The sequence below is a fragment of the Bubalus kerabau genome, chromosome 4 (assembly GCF_029407905.1).
Source record: "Bubalus kerabau isolate K-KA32 ecotype Philippines breed swamp buffalo chromosome 4, PCC_UOA_SB_1v2, whole genome shotgun sequence".
NCBI classification, from domain to species: Eukaryota; Metazoa; Chordata; class Mammalia; order Artiodactyla; family Bovidae; genus Bubalus; species Bubalus kerabau.
This window is the reverse complement of record NC_073627.1, coordinates 9,439,866-9,463,840: the sequence shown is the minus strand read 5'-3', so window position 1 is coordinate 9,463,840 and position 23,975 is coordinate 9,439,866. Positions and strand designations below refer to the sequence as shown.

At 46.7% G+C, this 23,975-nt stretch overlaps 1 long non-coding RNA gene across 1 annotated transcript; it reads left to right on the top strand.

The window, feature by feature from the left end:
• Positions 1-22,454: 22,454 nt before the first annotated feature.
• Positions 22,455-23,351, top strand: LOC129648682 (uncharacterized). The gene is made up of 3 exons (XR_008712819.1): positions 22,455-22,539; positions 22,637-22,722; positions 23,225-23,351. It is a non-coding gene; the product is annotated as an uncharacterized LOC129648682 (long non-coding RNA).
• The last annotated feature ends 624 nt before the right edge of the window (positions 23,352-23,975 follow it).

The window sequence follows — 23,975 nt, the reverse complement described above, 5'->3', positions numbered from 1 at the left end:
GAATGAAGACACCACTCTAAGGGGTAAAATAACAAGCTAGCTGGAGTCCGGGATGCTGGACAGCCTCAAGAGCCACAAACATCAGCCCTGGACCACCTCCAGGTACTCTTGTGAGGGAGACATACTCCTTCTTCTTAAGTCACTATTAATTTGCATGGATATCAATTAGATGCAGCCAAATATTTATCTTAGGTAAATTATCTTATTTTTCTTATTTATTAACTTAGATAAAGACCTCGGTAAAACACTGAATCCAAATGATGGAGCAGGCAACCTTATCTTATTCTTGGCTTTAGAGAAAACAATTGTAATATTGTACCATTGAGTATGATGCTTTTAAAAAGGAGTACGTCAAGGCTGTATATTGTCACCCTGCTTATTTAACTTATATGCAGAGTACATCATGAGAAACGCTGGGCTAGATGAAGCACAAGCTGGAATCAAGATTGCCAGGAGAAATATCACTAACCTCAGATGTGCAGATGACACCACCCTTATGGCAGAAAGTGAAGAAGAACTAAGCTTCTTGATGAAAGTGAAAGAGGAGAGTGAAAAAACTGACTTAAAGCTCAACATGCAGAAAACTAAGATCATGGCATCTGGTCCCAGCATTTCATGGCAAATAGAGGGGGAAACAATGGAAACAGTGAGAGACTTTATTTTGGGGGGCTCCAGAATCACTGCAGATGGTGATGCAGCCATGAAATTAAAAGACGCTTGCTCCTTGGAAGAAAAGTTATGACCAACCTAGACAGCATATTAAAAAGCAGAGATATTACTTTGCCAACAAAGGTCCACCTAGTCAAGGCTATGGTTTTTCCAGTAGTCATGTATGGATGTGAGAGTTGGACTATAAAGAAAGCTGAGTGCCAAAGAATTGATGCTTTTGAACTGTGGTGTTGGAGAAGACTCTTGAGAGTCCCTTGGACTGCAAGGAGATGCAACGAGTCCACCCTAAAGGAAATCAGTCCTGAATATGCATTGGAAGGACTGATGCTGAAGCTGAAACTCCAATACTCTGGCCACCTGATGTGAAGAACTGACTCATTTGAAAAGACCGTCATGCTGGGAAAGATTGAAGGTGGGAGGAGAAGGGGATGACAGAGGATGAGATGGTTGGATGGCATCACCAACTCAACGGACTTGAGTTTGAGTAAACTCCGGGAGTTGGTGATGGTCAGGGAGGCCTGGCATGCTGCAGTCCATGGGGTCGCAAAGGGTCAGGCAGGACTGAGCAACTGAAATGATGCTTTTATGGTAGATGTTTCTTATCAGCTTAAGAAAGCTTCCATCTATTCTTTAAAAAATTATGAGTAGGGGAGCTTCCCTGGTGGCTCAGTGGTAAAGAAACCTCCTGCCAATACAGGAGACATGGGTTCGATCCCTGATTCGGGAAGATCCCACATGCCTCGGCATGCCACAGCTACTGAGCCTGCGCTCTGGAGCCTGGGAGCCTCAACTACTGAGCCCATGTGGCACAAGTACTGAAGCTCGCTCACCTAGAGCCTATGCTCCCCAACTGGAGAAGTCAGGACAGCGAAAAGCCCGTGCACCGCAACTGGAGAAAAAGCCTGGCAGCAAGGAAGACCCAGCACAGTAAAAACTAAATAAATAAAATTATATAAAAGTTATAACTGGATATTACATTTTGTCAAATGCCTTCCCTGCGTTTGATAATCATCATCATCATCATAAGATTATTATATATATGGACTTTCTCCTTTAACCTTTTAATACGGTGAATGACTTTAGCAGATATTTTAGTGTTAAGCTGTCTTTATATTCCTGAGTTTAAGACTGTGCTCACGATAAAGTGTATATATATATATAGATTGCTGGATTTGGTTTGCTAATTCTGATGTAGGATTTGCGCATCTGTGTTCCTATTTTTCTTGTAGGTACTGTTCTTGCCTGCTTTGGGGATTAAAATTCCACTACTCTTATGAAGGGAGTTGGGAAGTCCTTCCTCCCGCCCCATCCTAGGAAATTTCTATGGAACAATTTGTATTTTAAAAGGGTTAAGTATTCCTTGAAGGTTTGGTAAAACTTGTCTCGGTATTATTGAATAAAACTTACAAGTACAAAACTTACTTGGTAATATTGTCCAGTTTGGTGCTTTTTATTGCAGATAGATTTGTGACTGCTGGTTTAATGTTCTTAATGCTTGCTGCTACTGCTAAGTCACTTCAGTCGTGTCCGACTCTGTGCGACCCTATAGACGGCAGCCCACCAGGCTCCCCTGTCCCTAGGATTCTCTAGGCAAAAACACTGGAGTGAGTTGCCATTTCCTTCTCCAATGCATGAAAGTGAAAAGTAAAAATGAAGTTGCTCAGTCGTGTCCGACCCTTAGCGATCCCACGGACTGCAGCCTGCCAGGCTCCTCCGTCCATGGGATTTTCCAGGCAGGAGTAATGGAGTGGGGTGCCATTGCCTTCTTAATGCTTACAGGGTTTCTATTACTTTTTGAGACAGTTCTGATCATTTCTACTTTGTCTATGCATTTGTCTATTTCATCTGTTTTTAAACATTTTGACTTAAAGGTGTCCCTAATGCTCTCTTTATTTTTCTAAAGAACTCTACTGTGGGGACTTCACTGGCTAAGAATCCACCTGCCAATTCAGGAGATACAGGTTTGCTCCCTGGTGAGGGAACTAAAATCCCACATGCCCATGTGCCACAACTACTGAGCCCAGGTGCCCTGGAGCTCGTCTGCTGCAGCAAAGATCTCATGTGCCACACTTGAGACCTGATGCAGACAACAAATGAATAAATACCATTAAAGAAAAAAAGAAGCTAAAGAAGAATCAACTCTAAATATTCATTAAAAGGACTGATGCTGAAACTGAAGCTCCAATACTTTGGCCACCTGATGTGAAGAGCCAACTCATTGGGAAAACGAAGGCAAAACGAGAAGGGGGTGGCAGAGGATGAGATGGTTATGTAGCATCACCGATTCGATGGACATAAATTTGAGGAAACTCCAGGAGATAGTGGAGGACAGAGGAGCCTGGCGTGCTGCAGTCTGTTGGGCTGCAAAGAGTGGGACATGACTTTGCAAGTGAACAACAACAAAAGAAGAATTTTTTTTAAACAGGAACTCTACTGTGTAGTTATATCTTCCTTTGAATTCCTGATAATATTCATTTGTGATTTCCTTTTTATTCCCTGATCTTTACTTCTAAAAGTTTATCTACTTTGTCTTCTTGAAGAATCAACTTTGCACTGATTAATTCTTTTGTAGATTTTGTTTCACTAATTTCTGTACTTATCTTTACTATTTCCTTCTTCCTATTCTTTGAAATATTTCTCTGGTATTCTAATTTCTTATGTTGAATGCTTAATTAATTTTCACTATTACTTGTTAATGAGTTTTTAAAATTATTCATTACTGCTTCAGTTATTGCCCCTGTTTGGAAATGCAGCTTTTTCATTGACATTCAGGTCTAAGTATTTGATGCTTTTTATTATGCTTTATCCTCTGAATTATTTAGAAGTATGCTTTTCAGTTTCCAAACATTTGTGATTTCTCGTTTCTTTAGTGTCAGGAAGTGACCTAGATGATATCAATTTTCTGGTATTTGTTGAAACTTCCTTTGTAGCCTAAGATCTGGTTAAATATATTAAGTAACAGACGCTTGTTTGAAAAGACTATTTAGTTCCTGTATATGTCTAGATCAAGCTTTTGCTAATTACACAGTTCAAATCTTCTGTGGCCTTAATTATTTTCTGACAGGGAACTGTTAGATTTTTTCACTGTGATTTTAAGTTATTAGTTTCTCCTGCAGTTTTGCCCTTTGGTTTAGCCACACTGCTTGGCTTATGGGATCTTAATTCCCCAACCAGGGATTGAACCCAGGGACTTCACAGCAGTCAAAGTGTCAAGTCTTAACCACTGGACCGCCAGGGAATTCCCAATTTGCTTTCTACATGCGTGTGTGCATGCTAAGTCGCTTCGGTCATGCCGGACTCTTTGCGACCCCATGGACTGTAACCCGCCAGGCCCCTCTGTCCATGGGATTCTCCAGGCAAGAATACTAGAGGCATCACCATGCCCTCCTCCAGGGGATGCTCCTGGCCCAGGGATGAACCCAGGTCTTCTGCTTGGCAGGAGGATCCTTTACCACTAGTGCCACCTGGGAAGCCCGTGCTTCCTATATTAGAGACTAAATGGAGGCACAGAGGCTCAGGCTTGGCATATTTTCTTGAAGAATTCTTCCTTTCATTATTGAGTAAAGCCTTGCTCTCTGTCTTAATGACTCCTTTTCTGGCAGTAGTCCTGCTACACCAGTTCAATCCTTATCTGTTTTCAACCTTTCTGTATTGTTTGGGGTCAGTTGTATCTTAAAACATCTTGTATAGGTGGATTTTTTTTTCATCCATATCAGTTAGTCAGGATTTTTTTTCATCCAGTTAGTATGTCAATTAAAACACAAGTGTAATACATTTACTATTATTGTAATTACAGATATATTTGGGTTTTTTTTTTGTTTAATTCTTTTTTTTTAATGAATGGTTCTTTATTTATTTATTTATTCACCACACTGCACAGCATTTGAGATCTTAGTTCACCAACCAAGGATCAAACCTGTGTCCCCTGCAGTGGAAGTGTGGAGTCTTAACCACTGGACCATTAGGGCAGTCCCTGCTGCTGCTGCTGCTGCTGCGAAGTCACGTCAGTCGTGTCCGACTCTGTACAACCCCATAGACGGCGGCCCACCAGGCTCCCCCGTCCCTGGGATTCTCCAGGCAAGAATACTGGAGTGGGTTGCCATTTCCTTCTCCAATGCATGAAAGTGAAAAGTGAAATCGAAAGCGCTCAGTCGTGTCCGACCCTCAGTGACCCCATGGACTGCAGCCCACCAGGCTCCTCCATCCATGGGATTTTCCAGGCAAGAGTACTGGAGTGGGGTGCCATTGCCTTCTCTGAGGGCAGTCCCTATTATGGGTATATTGGGATTTACGCCTGTTGTCTTTATCATGTCTCCTCCCTAAGTTTTCCCTCTTGTCTTGTATGTTATTCTCAGCTAGCTTTTAAGTTTCAGTCTTTTTTTAAGCCCCTTGATTCATCATCATTATTATTAATATTACTGTTAATTATAGTCAATGCATAGGAGTTTATCATTTAAATCATTCTGGATTTAACTTTCACTCCAAGTCTAGTAATAGTTCTTTCAGTGAGGATCCATGAATAGCAAACTCTTTTTTTTGTCCCTGTCTGAAAATGTCTCTATTATAATCTTACAATTTTGGATGATAGTTTAGCTGGGCATATAATTCTAGGTTAGCAGACACATTCTCTCACTACTTCCCAGACAGCTTTGTTTCTAGGGCCACTGGTGATGCTGAGAAGCGTCGATCAAATGGTCATCTCTCTTCAGGTAGCGAGCCTTATCTCTTTGGTTGCTTTTACGATTGCTGTGTCTTTGATGTCCTCTTGTTTCTCCACAATGTGTCTAGATGCCTATTTATTTTTATTTGTCCTATTTAGATACTATGACTATTCACTCTGCCTCATTCTTTCAAATATGGCAAAACTCTGTAATTTTTTCCCTTTAAAGTTACCTCTCCTCATTGCCTTTATTCTTTGCTTCTAGACCATCTTTATTCTCTTCTTCTGGACATCTGAAAATGTGTCTTCAATGTACTCATTCCACATTCCACATTTATGTCTTATGTTTTCACATTTTTGTTCTCTCTATATTTCACGTTGCACTTTTGGATTTACATTCTACTTCTCTAATTCTTTCTTTAGTATTGTAAAAATTGCTATTTATCTCACAAACTTAATTATACTTTCAATGAAAAAAATTTTTTTTACTTTTAAGCCTGATTTTTCTCATGTCTGCCTTTTTTCTTTTCAAGATATTGTGGCTCTGATTCTTTTCACTTCTTGTATCATTTAAAATACACTTTAACTGAAAAATACACTTTAAATGTAGTTCAGATGTTCTATTAACTTTACTTATTGAGGAGATAATTCTCCTCTTGCTGTTTCTAATGTCTCTTTTTGGTAATGGTTTCTTTACACACAAGTTTTGTAATTTTTCAACTGTGGGTCCATATTAAGAGTGTGCCACTGCCCACTGGGAGTCCAGCATGCTCCAGATTGTGTAATTGTCCCTGAAGAGAAGTTTCATATTTGCTTCTGCCAGAGTACAGGTGTTTAAATGGTTCTGGACCAGATTTATGTTATTCTTGTGACTTGGATTTCTTCCCATCTCTTGGATTTCATAAAATTACACATTTCTTGTTTTTGGCAGAGGCTTGGGGTTTTGATTTCTGACAGATGGACTTGTTTCTGTGTGAGTCTCAGAGACACTGGCCCAATAGGTGGAGTTTTTCTAGCCGCATTTGAACCAGCTTCAGGGCAGGGATGAGCAGCTCAGAAAGACTCTAGGCTTCAAACAGGCCTTCCATTCCAGCTATGTCACTTCAAGTGAGCTCCAAGCATCACCTCTTGTCAACACATCAGAACCTCAGCCCCATCCCCAAACCTGGGAGTGTTGGGGTCAGCCTCTACTATCCTGCTCCAGTCTTTAAAGATCTATTTTCCACCCTGTGAACTTTTTTCTCTCTTTTGACTATGAATGCTCATTTTAAAAACCTCTTGGTAGTGGCATTATATTCTTACTTATCCCTGTGCTAGAAGAGATGAGAGAAAAGCCCCCATCCACTTAGTCTGCTAGAAGCCCCTCTCCTCCATTCACCTGCTCTCCACCTGGTTTTGGCATAGACACAGATGTGTTTCCAAAGACCCTCAGATAGCAGAGGTAGGAGGGTGGACACGGACCAGCAAAGGAGAGGAGGACAAATAACGATGGAGGGACACCTGACCCAAGTGGCTGCAGGCCCAGTCTCTACAGGGATAGATTTGGGGAGACCTGGTTTTAGGGTCAGGGACAGGTCTACTTAAATAGGCAACTTGGGTGGGGTGATTGGAGAGACCCCTCCAAAGAGTAGATGTCTTATGTCTGACTCTGTTATCTTCTCAACGGTAACATGACCTCATGGGAATTAATACCATGGTTGCCCTCCATCAGCGCCGTGGTCCAGCCCAGTTAGCCACCTCCCTCTAGCAGAGGTCCAGCCTCCAGACCAACTCAGCCCCTGAGCGCACTGAGACCCATGGCTCTAGAATGCAGGATGGAAAGAGGACCCTGGAGGGAGAGCTTCACAGAGCCAAAAAAAACAACAAAAAAAAATACCAGGGAGGAGGCATCAATCTCGTAAAAGAGAAGCCTTCACTTCCAATCTCCAATCAGGCAGAGGAGACAGAAGGGCAGCTGTCATCAAGCTGTCACGGCTCCAGAGTCACGGCTGAATAATGGCTTGGAACCTCAAGTCTGGGATGGGGCTCTTCAAGCCATATTTCATGGGAGACATTCTGAGCCCTCATCGGGAGGAAGAAATACGGTTGTTAAACAGACAGCTAATGGTACAGCGTTCATCTGGGGGCAAATCAGTGAGGTTCGTTAAGCGGACCAGCCCAACCTTGGAAGAGGGATGCAAAATTAGCCAGAGGATGCGAGAAAGACACTGGAGAGGAGTGGCATAGAGGAAGCTTGTCTTCCAGGCAGTGGTTCAGCAACAGGAAAGGGAAAGGAAGGGAAGGAGTTGGAGGTTTGTTTTCTTCCCTGCTCCTTGCAAGCGATGTTTTGACTCTGCGGCACAGATGTCCAAAATGAATCTCCAATCAGTGCATCTGACCAGCTACCCACCCCTACTTCCAAGATCACCAACTTTCACTGTTAAATTCCTACTCTGCGCCACTCCTAAAACCTTTGCACAAAAGCCTGCACCATCACCCCAACCTCTGGGTAATCAGAAAATGGAGAACACCCTTCTTTCTTCAAGAAAAAGCTGGACTCTACCTGCCCAGGGAAATCTATATGTAAATTCAGATACTTTGCAGTCTTTCCTGTGCAACACTTTTGGTCTCCAGCCAGGTAGCAAGTGAAGATAAGAAAGGCTGGCTGCAGATTGCGGGTCGGAGCTGAAACTGCCAGGATGAGGGATTTCTGTTTGGGCGGGGACTGGGGGAGGGGGATCCATGTCCCAAAACCATGACAAAAAGTCTCTGCTTTGTCCCAGAGAGCCCCAGCAGATAGCATACTTTCAATGCTTAACATAATCATGAACGTACTTGAAAAAAAAAATGGAAGAATGCAGGTGGAAGAAAATTAAATAGGTTTAGATGTTACAAAGCAAACCTTTCTAAAGGCATGACATTCCCTAGGGTGTGTCTTCTGTCACTGTCCATGTCGGCCTGGTGACTGGCCCTGCCTGCCTTCCGTGCTTCAAGGCTCATAGCCACCTTGCCCTGGTGTTGCCAGGTTGAGTGGTGCAAAGGCAAACAAGTCCTGAGTCTCAGGGGCTCCTTGCAAATAGTGTCCACTGTGGGTCATCTGTGGCTCTGCCTCCACATGATGACAGAGGCAGAGGTTGGAATGATGTAGCCAGGAAATCCAGGAACACTTGGGGCCACCAGGAGGTGGAAGGGGCAAGGATGAATTCTCCCTAGTGGGTTTGGAGCACAGTCCTGTGACACCCTGACTTCTGACCTCTAGCGTCCAGAATCCTAGAGAATCCTTTTCTGTTGTTTCAAGTTCATGGCACTTGGTTACAGAAACTTCCGGAAACTGATACAAAGATGCATCTTTACTCTGGGACCCAGGCTGACCAAGCAGCCTCTACCCAGAACACTGGAGGTTTTCTGGAAGGAAGAGAAAGCAAGGCACAGGGCTTCACTGGTAGCTCAGTGGTAAAGAATCTGTCTGCCAATGCTGGAGACACGGGTTCGATTCCTAATCTGGGAAGATCCCATATGCCACAGAGCAACTAAGCCCATGCTCCACAACTATTGAGCCTGTGCTCTAGAGCCCAGAAACTGCAGCTACTGAGCCCACATACCCCAGCTACAGAATCCCATGTGCCCTCGAGCCCATGCTCTGCAACAAGAAAAGCTGCTGCAATGAGAAGCCTGTGTACCACAATTAGAGAGTTGCCCCCTCTCGCCACAACTGGAGACAAGCTACTCAGCAACAAAGACCCAAAAGTAAAATTATATTAAAAAAGAAAAGAAATCAAGGCACACAGTATGAGCTGGTCCTCAAAGCTTCCACCTAAAAGTGATCCAGTCACTCTGCTCATATTTCATTGTTCACCAGGATACCCCTGAGTCCAAAAAGCAGGGGAATCTAATCCTCCACTGCAGAGGTTGGCGAACTTCTTTAAAGGGCCACATAGTAAATATTTTGGGGCTTCTCTGGTAGCTCAGCTGGTGAAGAATCTGTCTGCAATGCAGGAGACCCCAGTTTGACTCCTGGTTCAGGAAGATCCCCTGAAGAAGGGACAGGCTACCCCTCTCCAGTATTCATGGTCTTCCCTGGTGGCTCAGATGGTAAAGAATCTACCCACAATGCAGAAGACCTGGGTTCGATCCCTGGGTTGGGAAGATCCCCTGGAGGAGAGCATGGCAACACACTCTAGTATTCTTGCCTGGAGAATCCCCATGGACAGAGGAGCCTGGTGGGCTATACGGTCCATAGTGTCGCAAAGAGTCAGACACCACTGCGTAACTAAGCACACACATGGTAAATATTTTAGATTGTGGGCTTCATGGTCTCTGTCATGGCCCCTAAGAGAGCCATGAAATGTGTCTGCTACAGTTGAGAGAAGCCAGATACCCAGCCCAGCCTGAAGAAGCTTGCATGAAGAGCAATGGGGGTCTGTACCCCCAGAGACATCACGGCAGGGAAATGGGCTTTGGCTGTCCTGTGGCAGTGCCAGGAGAGGGCTGGGGCATGGGAGGACAGCCCACAGGTCCAGGTTTGTTAGTCCAAGCAGGGAGGTGGGATAGTCTTTGTGAACCAGAGAGAGAATCTGCCAGGGACCACACACGGACCTGTCCAATGGGACCATCTGATGAGGTTGAGGACAGTACACCATAGGATGCTGCACGAACTCCTGATGGATGTCCAGCCAGAGGAAGGAGTCACATGAGGCCATTCAGAATTTGACATAAGCACACCAGGGGTCACAGGTACCCCCAGAGTCAGGCAAGTAAAGTTACTCTTTCTCTTTCCTCCAAAACTCTGCCTCTATATTTCTATTCGGCATCAGCTCATGGAGGGCCAATATTTTGGCAACAGGAACGTTTAAGCAATCCATGGAAGCCAGGAGGAGAAGCTTTTCTTTGCAGCCAGATCCAGGAGCGTTTTTCTTTTACCATTCTGCCTCCTTGCAGGAGTCTCCATGAACCCCTCGAGGTGGCCAATGGTTTGGGGTGCTGGGATTTTCTGCTTTTGAGCTGCATTTGTTCTGCATGTAGCCTCTCTCACAGGGGTGGGAACCCGGTTAAGGCGCTACGAAGTGGCGCTATGGAAGTCAGACTCGAGAATGGTGGGAGAGCAGTAGAAAAATAAAACCTCATTGTCTCTGATATTTCAGGCGGCCTCTGGGTTAATTGCGGTGCCAGGAGCTGTGAGTGGGATCCGCAGTCCTCCACGGTGGCCAGGGCAACTTCTGGAACACTCCTTAATTAATAGCTGTCCTTTTCTGCTGTGGTTTCTGGGTCTCTCATCAGCCAATTGAACTGTTCTCCTGGAAACAAAGACCCGTTAGGAGGTGCTGCGCTTCCAGTAATTTCTTTCCTCCACCTCTTTGTCTGGAGAAGAGTTCACTGAATGGCGTGTCCAGTGAATTCCATTTCTCAGTGACAAAACCCCTGGGGGGGGGTGGTTGCTATAGTGATGGGGGTGGGCCACCCTCTTGATTTGCAGAGGAACAATGAGGAAGTCGCTGACCCTCAGCAGGAAGCCTTAAGTTGAAACGGCAATTGTCTCCGAGTTCTCTCCCATCATCTCTGGGTGAGAGAGAAATGAACCCACAAGGTTGGATCAAGGGCAGGATAAGAACAATTGCCCAAGACCTCTGGGGGCCCCCGGATGGAAACATTTCTGCTTCCAGTTCTTTCCAAATGTGTTTGCAGGATGCATCTCCATCCAACTCTCCTGGGAGACAGTGCGCAAATGTTGGTGGTGTTTAGTTACTAAGTCATGTCCAACTTTTTGTGACCCCATGGACTGTAGTCCGCCAGGTCCTCTGTCCATGGGATTTCCCAGGAAGGAATACTGGAGCAGGTTGAACAAGTGTAGCCTGTGCATGTAAACTTAAAACTATCCACCATCCCCCAAAACAGATTGGGAGCAGACAGCCTCCCAAGGCCAGGGCTGGGAGGAGGACGGGATGGATGGGAGGGACTTCCTGGTACCATTAGCTGCCTCCACAGTCAGGCAGAACTTGTGCGGGTTTTGCTTTTAGCTGAGGATGAGGCAAAGCGAAACAGGGAAACCAGAGGGGAAGGCTGGGAAGAACCCCATCTCTGCTGGTCCTGATGCAAGACTGGTCATCGTGCCCAAACGACCTTTACTTTCCCCTCCACGATCTTTAGCCCTCCACATCCCAGGCTCTGGGGCTCAGGGTTCAGGCTACCAGCAGGACTGGGGGTGCACAGGCATGCACTCCATCCAGAGACCACAAAATTTGAATCAAATTTCACTTTCAACTCAGGAAAGTCATGAGAGCCAGTCACAAGGTGTCCTCAGCAGAACAAAGGCCTCCAGAGATGTCCACGTCCTGATCTTAGGAGCTTGTGAATATATTACCTTATATATTTCATCTTTGTCCCAGGCACAGGTCCAGAGCTCCAAAGACCCTCAACCTTTCCTAAGTGTTAAGAGTATCCTCTATCATTCATAAGGAGACCCCAACGTCTTAAAAAATTGATGCATAGTTGATTTACAATGTTTTAGGTGTACAGAAAACTGATTCAGATATTCTTTTTCAGATTCTTTTCTAAGTTATTACCAGATCTTGAATATAGTTTCCAGTAGGTCCTTGTTGGTTATCCATTTTATACACAGTAATGTGTATCTGTTAATACAAATTCCTAATTTATCCCCCCCATAAGAAGACCCTTTTGATCTCACCTGAGTTTATGCTGATGAGGTAACTGAGGGTGCTCCCCCCTCCCCCAGCTACAGATGATCTGTGATGGGATAAATGGAAAAGGAATCCAAAAAAAAAGACGGGATATATGTAAATATACAGCTGACTCACTTTGCTATAGAGCGGAAACTAACACAACGTAAAGCAACTATACTCCAAAAAAAATTTTTTTTAATCTAGAAAGACTGAGAATTTATAAAAAGTCTAAAACATCAAGTAGAATTTTTAAATGTTCATAGAGCTTTCCCTTCTACTTTTTTTTTGCTTCATATTTCCTGGCATTTCTAGGGAGAATTATATTACTTGTAATCTTAAAACACAATAAAATACATTCCCTAGAAAATAAACATGAAATGGCAGACTGAAAAACAAGATTATAAAGATTTTAAATAAATAAATTTCAAGAGAAGAGAGAGAAATAAGACACAGAGAGAACCAAGCCACAGTTTGTAGGAGGGTGGAAGGGAGGCTTCCAGCCTCCGGCGCTGTGAGAAATGGACGTCTGCTGTTGATAATCCCCTCAGTCTACAGTAATGGGTTATACAGCAGCCTGAACTAAGAGACAGCAACAGCCCACAGGAGTTGGGGAGGGGGGCGGGGGGCGGTGACTCTCAGGATGGAGGAGGATGAAAGGAGAGAAGGTTCCAGGGAGGAGGATTTGGCCTCCATCCTTTGCAAAGAATCCCAGACATGCAGAGGCTGCCTGAGAGCTCACAGCAGATGGACTCACACCAGACAGACTGTCTGGGTCCCCAGAACACGCGTCACAAGGCATACACTGGTGTGTGCCCAAGGAGTGCAGGGAGGCTGTTCACGTACACACAAGACCCGGTGCGGTGCCTGGGCAAACTCCCACCCATATCCACTCGGGAGACCCCAGCCCAAGCTGGGAGAGGAGTCACTGCTCAGAGGACAGCCAGGGAAGCCAGAACCCTTTCAGAGAATGCTTCTTAACTGGGGTCTGGGAGGGAAGAGCCCTCAGGCATGTAAACTTTGACACGTGCTCATAGCGAAGTGGTCAGAAAGGTGGTGTTTTTTTTTTCTTGAACAGCTCATGTTAAAGAAGCACCAGGCAGGGATTTCCCTGGTGGTCCAGTGGTTACGGCTCCAGGCTCCCAATACAGGGGGCCCAGGTTTGATCCCTGGTCGGGGAACTCGATCCCATGTGTCGCAACTAAGAGTTTGCATGCTACAATTAAGACCTGGAGCGGCCAAGTGAATTTTTTTTTTTTTAATAAAAGGATAATAAAGAAGCAGCAGGCAAGCTTTTACAAACAGCCAAGACCTTCCTGAGGAGCCCTGGAAACAGGGCGCGCCCTGCAGTGACCCAGTAATGAAGGGAGAACAGAACCCTCAGGAGCAATAGCACTTTGGGTCCTAGAAGGGCAGGACCTATTTGACCCCTGCTGGGGCGGCTGTAAAGAGAAGGCAACAGAAGTCCATCTCAGGAAGGCAGGAAAAAAACAAACCAAAAAACTCATATATTTTCTGAGCCAAAAATTTTGCCTGGGTCCCCCCCTTCACCTCGAGAATATGTTTAAATCAAAAAGATAAGAGGAGCCAGGTCTGTTCCCCGTGGGCAGCCCGGTCCAGCTCTCTCCAGCCCGGGGGTGGGGGTGGAGGGTAGGTTCAGCTATTCCGATTCCTCCGCAAGTCACTCCTTCCAGCAACCCCTTGACTCCAGGTAACCACAGTGAAACTGGAGCATCGCCAAAACAGCCATTAACGTTAAGTCCCATTCTGTGATTCATTGAACAACTCTCCTTTATGAAAAGGATAAAAATCTCATGAGCAGAAATTGAAAAACCTGCAAAAATATGTATCTGTTAATATAACAATGGAATTGCAAGGGAAGGAAGGACGGCTGTCATCTTGGGAACTCTGTCCCAGGGCGCTCTCACGGGTAAGATTCAAACATCTTCACCATCACCCCGCTCCCTCCAAGTCATCTTTGGAATCCAGATTCACTTCACTGAGGGCAGCAGTTGGGGGTCCCTGAAACCCAGGAGGGAGCCAGAATTTTGTGAGTTGAATTCTTTTTCCAGAGCCCCAGGGGTGATTGCTATTTAAAAGGGGAAGTTTTAGGGACTTCCCTGGTGGCCCAGTGGCTAAGACTCCTCGCTCCCATGCCTGGGGCCTGGGTTCAATCCCTGGTCAGGGAACTAGATCCCGCTTGCCGCAATTAAAGATCTCACACGTGGCAGTGAAGATCCCAAGTGCTGCAATGAAGACCTGGCAGGGCCAAAGAATATTTGTTTTTAAAAAAGGAAACTTTAGGTGTGGTAAAAAAATATATATATTATAATGCCCATCAGCCCTCTCTATTCTTTTTATGGTAAAGCTGATTTTTAAAAAAATATTTATTTGGCAGTGTTGAGTCTTGGTTGCAGCGCTCGTGGGCTCTCTGTGGCGGCAGGTGGGCTTCTCTCTATCTGTGGCTTGTGGGCTCAGTAACCCTTTGGCATGTGGGATCTTGGTTCCCCAACTAGATATTGAACCTGTGTCCCCTGCATTGGAAGGCAAATTCTTAACCACTGGACCACCAGAGAAGTCCTGGTAAAACTGATTTTTGACTCCTGTGTTTAGATCTGGGAAGAGTGTCCATGAGGAAAAGGATGGGCAGCTATGGAAGCTTGTTGGTAATGGTCCAGCCGAATGTTCTAAGGCAACGAACGGGCAGTTTGCAGGGGATGGACACAGGGAGACTTGACCCTATTAGCATGTTTCTGGGGAAGGAGCTACGAGGACTCTGAGCCCTAAAGCTTCAGGTCAAGGGAACCAATTGGCTACTCTGTGGACGGTTTAGCAGACCCTTGGCACTCCCCTGCTCCCCTTAGCATCCCCATCTCTATCTTCACTGTCAGGGCTATCACAGATGAAGCTGCCGTAACTGTTTCTGTGGGAGTCTTTGAATACATACGTTTTCTTTTCTCTTGAGTAAATACGTTTTCATTTCATTTGGGAGCGGAGTGATGGGTCATCTGGTAAAAGGATGTTTAACTTCTTAAGAAATGAACCAGCTGTTTTCCGAAGTGGTTGTGCCATTTTTTCATTCCCACCAGCAACATCTGAGCATTCCAGTCCCTTAATATCCTCTCCAATAGTCATCCTGAGAGGTGTATGGGGTTATCTCGGGATGGTTTTAATTTACTCACGTTTCCCTGCTGGCTAATGATGGTGAACATCTCTTCATGAGCTTCTTTGCTAGCTGTACATCTTCTTCTGTGACATGCGTGTGTTCAAATCTGTTGTCCATTAAAAAAAAAATGTATCCTTTGTCATCTTCTCTCATAGTAAGAGTATTTTATACATTTTGGGTTGGGAATGGGTGGGACATGGTGGCCAGCTCTTCATCTTTTCACACACCAATCCATCAACTCTATATCCTGAATCATTCAAAGCTGACTTTCAAAATCCCAGATCCCAGGTTCTTGTCAATCAGAAGCCTTGGTTTTAAAACTCAGACTCACCTTCTGCTTTTGTGCTCTGTCCTACCTTCCCTCCATCCCAGAGGGCCTGGCTCTGGTGAGGGAGGTGATGAACTGGACAGCTCATTTCCAAGCAACTTTGTCCTTGCCCGACCCAGGGTCTCTGTCTGCTTCCAGGGAGCCACTAACCACCCCGCAGTGTGCTCTCTGAGTAGAACCTCCCAACATCCAGGTGATAACAGGAGGAGTTTCAGCAAAGAAAGCCTTTAATGTCCAAACCTAGGAATTCTGGGCTGTGAAATTTGGAGCTGGGATGAGGGAATACCAGCTTTCCCCCTTGGACTCTATAACTCCTCTGGAGTCCTGTAATTCTTGTCTTTGCATAAAACAGGTACCTTTCTGAGTCCCATGTGAACCCAGAAATAGGCAAGTAGGGCTCTGTTTATGGGCACCTTGATGTCCCCCTTCCAAGAGGGAGTTGCCTTATTACTTCAAAGCAAACCCCTGCTTCTCCCAGTTGCCAGTCCTCAGCGCTACTGCTTCTTTCTCCACATCTTCCAGCACTATTTGCTTTGTATGTGTTATGTCTACGGTACCTTGTCCAGTTCCCCCACGAGGATGTAAGCGCCTCCAGGGCAGGAATCTTTGTCATATGCATCCATCCCTGTATCTCTGGGACTGCGCCAGGCACGGAGGAACACCAGAATGACTATTGCTTGAGTAAGGATGATCCCAGGAGGCCAAGCTCCTTGGGGTCAGCCTCAGGACCTCTCCCTCCTGATGCCCAGCTTCTGCAGCAGGGGGTTCTTGAGTTGTTGGGGTCTCTAAGGGGTGGGAGGATCTCACCACCCCATACACAGAGGCTGAAATTACACCAAATTCCCTCCCCTGCTCCTCCCCACCACTGCCTTTCTGCCTGACATGATGCTCAATTCCCTGAATTTGCTAGCAAATGGTAGAGGATTCCCTCCAGTCCCTCCCTAGTCAGCCCAGGAGACACTGGTGAGGTCTAAAGCTGTTTCTATGGCAATGGGATCAAGGATTTGATGCTGAAGGGCTTGGTACAAAGAGGGGTGCCTCCTGCCCTCCTGGGGAGGGATGTATGAATTGGGATGGGTGGGGCACTTGGAATGGGACCTCATCATGAATTGGAAACCACGGAGGCATCAATACACCTGGATGCTTCTCGTAAATGCACTTTCTTAACTTCTCTGACCCTCAGTGCCCGCATCCCTAAAAACGCCTCTGGCTTAGCAGATGTGAGGTGCCCAGCATGGGCCTCGCATGTAGCAGGAGTCAGTAGAGAGGGCCCTTGGTCACCAAGAGCCCTGGCGTCTGCGAGGCACCACTCAGGGTCAAGGGCTCAGAACCGGTGGGAAGGGTGTTGGTTGGGAACAGTCCCCAACGTGTCCTGACTCTTTCTAATCCCATCCCAGTCTCCCAACTTGTAAAACCTTCACTCAAAGACCCTTTCTTGTCCCACCTCATCCCTGGCTGCTCAGTTCCCAAGAGATGCTTGATGTTCTCACTGCTCCCATCACAGCAGACCTGTCCAGGGTTGCGCTTCTTCGGGGCCTGCTTCCAGCTGGAGCAAACGCACACGGAGGTTAGTCAAGGCACCCAGCTCTCGGCCAGAGTGTTTCCTGGATGGCATCATGCATTTCCCAGGGGACAACAGGCTGGAGTCCACGTAGCATTTGTTTCCACCCCAGCTCTGAGGAGAGGCTCCAAGGGCAGGGAGTCCAGGTTTCCAATGGGCAGACTCTGCACGCTTAGGGGTGCAGACCTCAGGAGTAAGCCAGCCACAGTATTTTTACAAATGTGAGTAATATTAGTCTCATAGGTCTGTCTTTCAATCCCTCCCAAGTGGCATGATTAGCCATAGAATATATTAGTCCCTACCAGAAAGGCCTCAAGAAACCACCAGGTCTGACTTCACAGACAGCTACAGGGCCGGGTATGGGGGATGGAACTGGGTGCGGGATGCCACAGGGTGTGGAAAACCGGAGAGCATGTGACCCCACTAAAGGGGGGCTGCTACCCAGGGGTGTTGCCCCATTGGTACCTCCTAGCTGGGCCACCTCAGGCAGGTTACTTAACCTCTCTGAACCATTGTGTCTGCATCTGTAAAGTGGGCCAGATGAGAGAATCTGCTGTATCTCAAAGGATCCAACGGGACAACGGGCACAAACAGGCTGTCCAGTGTGGGTGTGGCAGCTGTCACGGGCATCCTCTCTCCAAGCCCCTTCTGTGTTTTGCTCGCTTGACAAGTATTTACTGAGCACCTGTGTGGTGGGTGCTGGAGCTGCCCAGATCCCTACTCAGTAAGGAAGGACTGGGGGCCTGAGTCACCGACTCCCAGCCCACACTGGCAGCCCCTCCTGGGGAGGTTTACTTCAGCTGAAGACAGCTGCCTTGCATGGATGACATTCCCTGTGCAGAATAACCCGTGTCAAAGGACTGATCGACATAGGGGTATAAATAAAGTCCGGGCCTCTCCTCCCACCTCGGGATGGCTCTGTGGGTCACCCATCTACAGAACGCCCTGTGGGGTCCCCTGGGGATTCTGTTGTGACCACATCACACCCCAGCTTCTCCCTTGGCCCAATCTGCTTCCTTCCTTCCCCTCCAGAGGTGTGATCCCGAGAGTACCCTATCCACCTTGTGATGCTAATCTCTGACTCATAGTCTGCCCCCTGGAGAATCCAGCCTCGGGTGCTTGAAGGGTCCAAAAATACCCAAGTGGAATTGGACTTTGGAGCTGAGTCATCTACCGTCTCGCTGGCAAGCAATGAGGACCCCAGCTGTGGTGGGGGGAACCGTAGATCGGGGTGTAGGTAGCAGACATTGTGAGAAATTTCCCCCTGATGACCTGGTGCGGTCAGGGAGGAGAACGTACCAGCTGGTATGGTGTGTGTGTTAGTCACTCAGTCATGTTCGACTCTGCAACTCCATGGACTGTAGCCCACCAGGCTTTTTTGTCCACGGACTTCTCCAAGCAAGAATATTGGAGTTGGTTGCCATTCCTTTCTCCAGGGGATCTTCCCGACCCAGGATTGAACCTGGATGTCCTGCACTGCAGGCAGATTCTTTAGCATCTGAGCCACCAGGGCAGCCCCAGCTGGGGTGGTATATCTGGCATTTGATAAACACTGAGGAAACCCTGGAGAAGGCAATGGCACCCCACTCTAGTACTCTTGCCTGGCAAATCCCATGGACAGAGGAGCCTGGTGGGCTGCAGTCCATGAGGTCTCGAAGAGTCGGACATGACTGACCGACTTCCCTTTCACTTTTCACTTTCATGCCTTGGAGAAGGAAATGGCAACCCACTCCACTGTTTTTGCCTGGAGAATCCCAGGGACGGGGGAGCTTGGTGGCCTGCCGTCTATGGGGTCACACAGAGTCGGACACGACTGAAGCGACTTAGCAGCAGCAGCAGCAGAGGAAACCCCTGAAGATGAATGATGCTATGGGAAGAGATAATATAAAGCTGAGATGGATTAATGTGCAATTAAAAGCCAATTGTTGGGACTTCCCTGGTAGTCCAATGACTAAGGCTCCGTGCTTCCAATACAGGAGGTCCAGGTTTGATCTCTGGTTGGGGAACAAGATCCCACATGCCACAATTAAGACAGACCTGGCACAGCCAAATAAATAATTTTTTTTTCAAAAGCTAAGTGTGAAAGATGGAGGGCCCTCTTGGAAAAACAGAAGAGACTCTGATCTCTTGGGATGAGACCTCAGTTTTGTCCCAAGACGTGGCCCTAAAAAATAGCAGGACTCTGTAGAAGGCTAAACTCCTAATCCAGGAAGATCTGCCATTGCCAAGGTCAGAGCCCTGGTTGGAATGAATAGGAACCTGATACATGGGATAAGAACAAATGGGTTGATGTTCCCTAAATCTTGAATCCCAAGATTTCCCCAAACTCTGTGAGCCTGCAGAGAGGTTCGTGACCACATGTAAAGGGCCAGTACCCCCACTCCTTGACAGCAATGTGGAGGCATCTTCCTGCAAAACAACACGCATCCTTTCCAGAAACTGCTCCCTGGCTACCAACACGTGGGGCAAGGTTGCAACGTAGCTCAGCTGAGGGCACTCGGGGCCTAATGAAAGAGGAAGACCAGACCACAAAGGGGCCTGGGAAACAGCCAGCCAATTCCTGCAGGAGGCAGACAAGTCCATATGGAACCGGTGCTGGAGGTACTTGACCAGGTAGGTGGAACCTGGGGCCAGGGAGGGGGGCACTTTGCTGGGCAGGGACCCCTGGATGTGATTTGAGCACTCTATTGGAATGGCTCCCAGCAGGGTAGGAAGGTGATGATCCAGACTGAGAGGTAGAAATGCCAGAATTCCACGGGGTCAAAAAGCCAGACAAGTGGGTGTGTTTGAGGAGATATACCAGGAAAAGCCAGAAAACCACCAGATGAGCAGGCCCCATGGGAAGGCCCAGAGGACACACCATTTACCAAAGGGTGTGGAATGTGCTGGAGAGAGGGCAGCAGCGACTCTAGGAGGTGCCTTGGTGACTCCTCTGTAAGCCCAGGCTGATGGTAGGCGGTACCACTGTCCTACCGGCATTGCTGATAGCAATGGCAGGGAGAGGACCCCACCACTCCACTCTCTGCAGAAGCAACAGAAGCCATGTGGCAGCACTTAACCACCAGCATCTCAGTGAACGCAACGATCACAATGAGCAGGAAGTTCAGAGGCCGCCATACCGGTACCACTCCTTGGGGCCTCCAAGGCCATATCCATGGCCATTGCAAATGCATATACCCCTGAAGCCAACAAGTCTACTGGCAATGTGTCCCACATTAAGAAACATAATCCCAAACTGGAGGTTGCTTGTCAGTGTCCTGGAGGGGCGTATCCGTGACTAGGCTCACACAAGGATCATCTAATTTATATGGATGTGTGCACCTTGGTTTGACCTACTTTTTAGTATGGGTTAGGAAATTTTACAATGCTGAAGGGCAGATGTCAGCTTGCAGAAAACTGTTAGCTATGCAAATGATTCTTGTCTAATAACAATTCAGATGAATTTTGTCTGGCAGAGATGCAAATAATTTCTGTCCTGTAGAAATGCTAATCCCAAAGGGTACAGTCTTAATGCCCTGGAGTTTATATATTAACCAGTTTTCTATTTAACCCAGCTGCCTTATTCCAGATTTCTTTCAGTGCCTTTATGTATCCTGTCTCTCGAATTCTCTTTGAACCAGTTTTGTCGTCCTGATGCTTTCTCCTCTGATGAGTTCAAGGTCTTTGACACACAGTCACTTTCTAGTGGAACAGGAATCATGCTTTTTCACTTTTTGAAAATAAAACTTTGACCCCCTAGCACATATAAACATAAAAGCATTTGTGGCATTATTGCTTGAAAGAGAAGTATTAGAAATGAATGTCAATCAGGAAGGAACAGGTTAAATTAATTATGGTGCATAGACAAAAGGCGTATTGTGCAGCTCTTACAAAGGATGAGGCAATTGCATTTACATGGAAAAATCTCTGAGATTTAATGTTAAATTTAAAAATAGCAAGGTTGAGTACGATATGAGATCATTTGGATAAAAGAGGTGAATACCCTCCCCTTCTCTCTCCAGATGGATTGATAGATAGATAGATTTCTGTATATCTCTTAACCTATATCTACAGACACACACACATTTTTTAAAATATATCTCTGGAAATCTACATAAGACACTTGTAACTATTCACCTCTGGAGAGAGTAGATGGATTGGAAAAAGGGAGGTAAGAAGGAGAGACACTTTTTACTGCAAAACTTTTACTTTTTGCATTTTGTATTATTTACATACATATTCCAACAAGCAAGTTAATAAAAATTTAAATAGGGGAAAAGAATGCACAGAAGAGAACACAATATTCTAGAGGTAATAGAACAGTGTACAGGGCTTAAGACCACAGCCTCTGAGATCTGAATTTCTCTGACTGTAGACTAAGTGTATAATGGCTTTTCCCCTAAGGTTTATTGAAGTACAGTTAAATACAGTTAAATTTATAGTTTGTACATGTACGTTTTGACAAAAGTATGCAGTCACCTAACCACGACCATAATAGAGTGAGTGAGTGAAGTCGCTCAGTCGTGTCCGACTCTTTGTGACCCCGTGGACTGTAGCCCCCCAGGCTCCTCCATCCATGGGATTCTCCAGGCAAGAATACTGGAGTGAGTTGCCATTTCCTTCTCCAACAACCATAATAACCAAGGTGCAAAGCGTAACACTTTCAAGCGTCACCTGTGTGATTGCGTCGTGACATGGCGCACTCCTCTCTACGGCTGAGAGCTGTTGCATTGCATGAACGCACCACAGTTTATCTGTTCACCCATTGAGGGTATTGTGTTGTTTCCAGTCTGCTGTGGTTATGAGCCAAAGCTGCTGTAGACGTCCCCATGTGAGTTTCTGGGTGAACATATTTTTTTAACTTTTCTTGGATGTGGGAACTTAGTGTTACCAAACCAAATGTGGGTAATGGCTTGACACCTGTGTAAGTAATGACAGTCTAATGACACTGGGTTGTGGTGAAGGAAAGTGCAGAACTTACTGCAAGCACCAGCCAAGGAGTCCAGGGTAGCTAGTGCTCAAAAAACTCAACTCCCTGATGAGTGTCAGGGAAGCATTTATAACGGCAAGGTGAGGGGGAGTCACAGGGTATGTGATCAGCTCTTGCACAATTCCGAGTGGTGGATGGTGAGGGGGCAGGGGCGTGTCACAGGGGTTAACCTGATCAATCCTCAGACTCCAGTCGATCTGGAGGCTACATGCTCACCGTTGCGATGTGTTAACCTCTTCCATCTGGTGGGGGTTTTAGCACCTGTAAAACAACTCAGGGATGTACGTCAGATACTGCCATCCATGTGCTTCAGGGAGGAACTAAAGATCCTGTGGCCACATAAGGCTGATTTATTGTTAAATTGTTACCAGTTCTCCTGACCCAACTGTTCCTTTTGTCCCTACCTATTCACACCCTTTCAATCGTTCATTCTTGAGTCAGGATTTTGTGTCTCAGAGGAGGCCTGGGAGACTACAGGTGTTCTACAAACAAGAAGACATGAGAAAGATGGCCTGTCCTGGGAAGACCCCAGGGTCCTGCTTGATCACACAGGGAGCGGGACGCCAGGTTTGCTCAATTTTGTAAGAAGCTGCCAGACAGAGCAGCCGTCCCATTTTTCATTCCCACCAGCAGTATACGAAAGTTCCTGTTGCTCTGTATCCTCTGCTGCTGTGATACTAGGATCCCCTCCGGAGTGAGAATTCAACAGAAGCCTCGTAAGGTCATGTTTATTTTAGAGAGAGCTCCTCCAGCTCCCCCAGTACCTCCCAGTGCCAATGGGTAGGGCTGTACAGTATCCTCCTACGTGCCACGATCCTGCTTGGCGGCCTTCGTTTTCCCTAACAGTCGTTTTAACATCTCTAGCCGGGGTCTGGTTGGGTGAGAAGCCCAGGGTCGGGGAAGGGTCAGCTGTCACTGGTGCCATTGTCTTATAAACAGACCCTCGGTGACCCCTCTGTCCTCAGCAACCCCTCTTTACTCTTGGCTTCTTCAGTGTCTCTTGACCTGAGCCCTGAGCCTCGGGAGGGTCCTGTGGCCAGTCCCTGATCCCTCTCTCTGCGGCTGTCACAGCCTACTCTGGGCTGAAACACGCTCCACCGGGGTAGCCCCACAAAACCCTCCTATCACTGTCTCTTCCAGGGACCAGGGAGCCCCCTTCCCAGGGCTATCTTTGCTGTTGTGGCTCTTCCTCTCCTGCTTGTCACCCTTGCCTTTCAGTGGGGACTTGCTGCTCGTGTGCACAGCTCTCAAAATGGAAGCCTCACCCCAAGACTGAATTGGGGCTCAGCAGGAAATAGAAGCTCTCACAACATGCATGAAATTGGACATTGATCCATGCTTGTAACACCCCAGGCGCAAGACTTCACATGCTTTTCTCATTTATTTTTTTAAGATTTGTTTGGTTGCATCGGGTCTTAGTTGGGGTACATGGGTTTAGCTGCTCCACAGCATGTGGGGGGGTCTTAGTTTTCCAACAGGGATCGAACCCATGTCCCCCTGCATTGCAAGGCGGATTCTTTACTACTGGACCACCAGGGAAGTCCCTCGTTTATTTCTTGTTGTTATTCTTTCCCCATTTTACAGTTTAAAACTGAACCAGAAAAATCATCTCACTCCAAATTGAAGGAAAACAGAATTCCAACCCCAGCATGTTTGACATGAAGGTCCAGGTGACTCTGCAGCCTCCCTGAGGCCCTGCAGGACCATTGTCCACAGACAACACAGCTCCAGCCTTCAGGAATCAGCAGAGTCCTCACCAAGTACCGGGGTGTGTGTGGGGGTGTTCCTGCCCACCCAGACACCTGCATCCTGAATCCTCACCCATATTTGTGTTCCAAGAAAATTGCCAACACTAGCTTTCTCCAGGGCCCTGCCACCCCTTGCACTGTCTTTCTCTCCTCCAGGTTATGAATGCACCCCAATTAGAGCCTCACTTGGGGCCACCTCCTGCTCTGATGGCAGTTGTAGG